The sequence below is a fragment of the Rhinatrema bivittatum genome, chromosome 5 (genome assembly GCF_901001135.1).
Source record: "Rhinatrema bivittatum chromosome 5, aRhiBiv1.1, whole genome shotgun sequence".
NCBI classification, from domain to species: Eukaryota; Metazoa; Chordata; class Amphibia; order Gymnophiona; family Rhinatrematidae; genus Rhinatrema; species Rhinatrema bivittatum.
The window spans coordinates 108,738,462-108,742,763 of NC_042619.1; the positions used below are offsets into that span (position 1 = coordinate 108,738,462).

The 4,302-nt window shown below is 42.1% G+C and overlaps 1 pseudogene; it reads left to right on the forward strand.

Moving 5' to 3' along the window:
• The first annotated feature begins 2,593 nt into the window (after positions 1–2,593).
• LOC115091512 lies at positions 2,594–3,320 on the forward strand (annotated as a pseudogene).
• The last annotated feature ends 982 nt before the right edge of the window (positions 3,321–4,302 follow it).

Here is a 4,302-nt window from a genome sequence, read left to right on the forward strand (position 1 = left end):
CACACTTTTAAAAAAATTCTTTTTTTTTTTTACTTAACTCCTTTTTTCAGTTCTCCAAATTAATATCGCCACAATATTAATTCAGAAGAACTACAGACAAGTAGTATTTTCTCCTCTTCTGTCAATTTTAGTGGCTCCTCAAAATTTAACGCCTGCTCTTGGGAAGGCATTAATTTCTGAGGGTAAAAACATGCACATCAGGTGCACATGCACATCAGGCGCACATTATTTTTTGCCTCATTAACATGAATTTACATGTGATGAGCGCTATTAGCTTCGTGGGGTGTTGGACACATGTTTTGGATGTGCTAATCCCCTTATTGCATAAAGGGTTGTGGATGCGCTTCCAAAACATGCGCCCAACCACGGGTTAACCAGTGTGCTCAGCTGAGCGCACTGTATTGCATCAGCCCGAGTGATTAGGGGGGAATTAAAGGGACTTGTGGATTTAGAAGGGTGGGGAATCTGAGAGAGTGGGGGACCAGAGCAGGGACTTGTAGATGCAGATAGTAGGGACTCAGCAGGGATTGGGGGTAGACACTAAGAACTCGACAATTGGGTGGGTATGAGTGGGGGAGTATTAGATGGGCTGGAGAAGGTATGAGTGAGGGTGTGAATGACCTGGAATACTGGAGAAATTGTGAAGGCAGTGGATATGGAGTTTGATATTGTGAAAGTGAGAGAAGGTGGGAATGAGCTTATGTCTACTTATAGATTTTAAACAATAGTGTTATATTTTAAGTTAAAAAATTGAAAGCCTCCAATCTCCTATTGTGTATAGGATGAGAGTGTACTTTTTGACTTTGCCATAGGTGCCAGATTGCCTGACTACAGCTCTGCATCTGCCATCTTCCCACCCTGCTACAGCCTCCTTCAAATACATCTCCATTTTGTCAATGCTTATATTTTTGAAATCCAGGACTTGGACTTTCATATGATTCCTCTCTGCCTTAGCTGTTTTCTCAAACCATACTGTCTGAATATCACTGGTGCTCAGCTGTACATTAGAAATGCTTTCTACATTCATAAGTACCAGGTTCATCATTACCCCTTCCCTTCTGAGTTCCCTTCGCTGCCAGCGATAATGTTACTAACGTTATTGTCGGCATTAGCACGCCAAATAGCACCACTTTTCATCATTCGCAGGATTCATCATTCTGTGAAGAATGATGAATCCAGGCCTAAGTGATTAGAACAGTGGTTCCCAACTGCCTCCATAACATGCAAATTTTCTCTCATGCATATTCATTGTGGATATCCTGAAAACCCGACCGGCTGGGGGGGTCCCCAGGACAGGGTTGAGAATCACTGGATTAGAAAATACTAACCTCTGAGATGACAAAGATGCTTGATATGTAATGGTCTGACCTTTCATCTGTGACTCTGAACTTGGGGAATACTTTCAGATTCACGGAGTCAGTCCCATATGCAGTCACAATCCACTCTCTTCTTCGTAGGGGGAAGGATATCATCCAGGGCATAAGGCATTAAATGTGTCAGTCACCAAGCCCATTTAAAAGAACTAGAGGAACACTTGATTGGTGTTCCAACATAACGTCTTTATTGCAGCACTTGTGCAATAAAAATAATTTGACACACTTTTCCTTTGATAAATCCACAATCCAGAAATCAATACCTAAATCAGTAACTGTGTGGTCCCTCCTTTCTGTTACTGGGGTTCCCCTTATTCCTCTCTGGGTTTCCCTTTATTCCACAAGCTATTCCAACTGGAATTTGTGAACTATCCGTATTCTGTTCAACAGACACACCCTCCAATTTAATTTCCTACGCTGTTGTTTCTCCTTTGTACGAATTAGGCACCTCCTTGAATCTGGTGTATACCAGTTGGGTATAAATCGTGAGTAAGCACCTCATGGGTGCCATTCCTTCTCCTCCATCCTGTTTCCTCTAGATACTGGATGAATAGCCTCACCTTCTCTGAGATGTTTGCTGTATGGGCACCGACTCTGTTGGGCTAAGTGAATCAGATGAGAAAATAAACAAACAGGTGAAAGGAAGGGTGGAAAAGCTGCCTTTCAACTGGAAAACCCAAATAATCTTTTCTAAACTCAAAAGGTAAAATCAATTCAAGTCTCTTAAATCTCCACAGATCCATGTCCCACTGAATTGGGCCTAGGATTTCGAGAAAAAGGGAACTGAAAAAAACATACCTCTTCATTAGACTTTAAGCAGAAAAATCCACAACTTCTCTAGAGTTCACTGAATTCTATAGACACAGGAAACAGCCATTTCAGCAGCCTCACATGGGGGTGCTGTGGCATAAATGGTACATTCCTCTCTTCTCTAAATGATTAGGCTTTCCACAAGGCCACACCTTAGTAAGGATCCTAATGGGGTCTTGACGTGATGTCAGGACGCCTAAGTTCGGTTGCTCCGTGGGGGGCCAGGGCCAGTGACGTGTGTGAGATGGAGTGCATTGCTGTACGTATTAGCTGCCGGGATCTTGGCTCTGGTGCTGCTGCTCGTCAGCCGCCTGCAGATCTGGGAGCAGTCAGACGATCAGGAAGACCAATGGGATGTGGCATCGGTAGGAGCACTTCCTCGGCCTCAGACCAAGGAGCAGAGAGAAGGAATGCCGAGGAGGAGAAGGAACATGAACAGAATGATGGCCCAGAGAAGAGTGCAACAGGTGGAGGAGGAGATGGAAGAGGTGGTGGAAAGAGATGAGGCAATGGAGGTTCAGACATATGGGAAAATTGGAGCAAAGAATCAGAAGAAACTAGAGGAGAAACAAGCAAGAAAAGCCTAGAGAGAGGCTGAAGAAACAGAGCACAAAGAATGCAAGAAGCTTGATCTGAAGAGGGCCAAGGAAAGACACAGAGAAGAAGAGCGGTTGCACTTGAAGAGGAAAGGCAGGAAGAGGAAAAAAGAAAGGCCAAGGAGGAAGAGGAGCATTGGCAAGTGGCAACATGAAGAATACCTGAAATTAAAAGAGAGTTTTGTGGTGGAGGAAGAGGGGATTGAAGAAGTGATGACAGAGGAAGAGTCCCATAGCTTTCTAATGAAGTTTATCGATTACATTAAGACTTCCAAAATGGTTATTCTGAAGGACTTGGGATCAGACTTTGGACTAAGAGCACAGGATGCCATTAATGGGATACAGGACTTGCTTTCTAATAGAACATTAACAGGTGTGATAGATGACCAAGGAAAGTTCATCTATTATCACCCCTGAGGAGATGACAGCAGTGGCGCAGTTTATCAGGCAGAAAGGCCAAGTGTTCATCACGGAACTGGCTCAAGCAAGCAACTCCCTGATCAAACTGAACTCTGTTTCTGTGACGCAGGCAGTGGCCTGAAGGCATGCGCACACCATGGAGTTTTAATAAACATTTAGACCTATTAAGAAATAAAATCAGCATTTTACAAGCACAAATCCTGCCGATAAAACTTTCACATTTGTTTAAAAAACTGCAAAGCACAGTTTTTATGTAAACCAGTAAAAGCAAGATGGCTTGTGGGAAGTATTTTACCCACATACATTAAATATTGCTTATTTTATTCTTAGCCACTGAATTTGACGGGTACTGTATATCATATCATCCTTTGAAAGTGAGAGAGATTGTTTCTGTCAGAATAACATTATGGAAGTTCTGCAATGCATTTTTTGAATGCTCTCTTTTTTATTTTTTTTAAATTTTTACAGCTACGTATTATATTTCTGCTTCAATAGTGGGTTTGGAAGTGGAGAATAGCTGCAGTAGCCCACATCGGGTCTTTGGGTTAGCCCTTCTCCTATGGTCTACGCTCTTTCAACCTTCAATTACTGATTTCCTCCTGATGATAATTCAGAGCCTGAATGTAAGATGGCAATCTTAAGCATGTCTTTTACAGCTAAGTTTCCTCCTCCCAGTTGAGATAACTATTAAATTAGATGTAGCCTGCATTTGTGAGGGAACCCCAAGGAACAAGAAGTAAAGGAGCAATAATGAAATGTTTTCTATATAGGTAAATGTGTGTTTACCTGCATAAAAACATGATTTTAATTTTGCCTCCCTGTATCCCATGTGCAAATAAAAGTGGGCAGGGTTAGATCAGAGCAAATAACGTATGCATGGTGATTGCACATCAACACGTGCTGTTTGTATGTGCATTAGCATTACTGCTTATTCACTAATGGGAATGCTAATGCACATGCTAATGAACTATGTTGATTTTAATTTGGAATAGTAATAGACCCCCTAGGTCTCATTTAGGGGTCTTTTTTCAACCGGAATCAGGAACTAGCTTAAGAATCCATTGGAAAGCAGCATGATCCTCCCTGGATAAGAATCAAAGTAA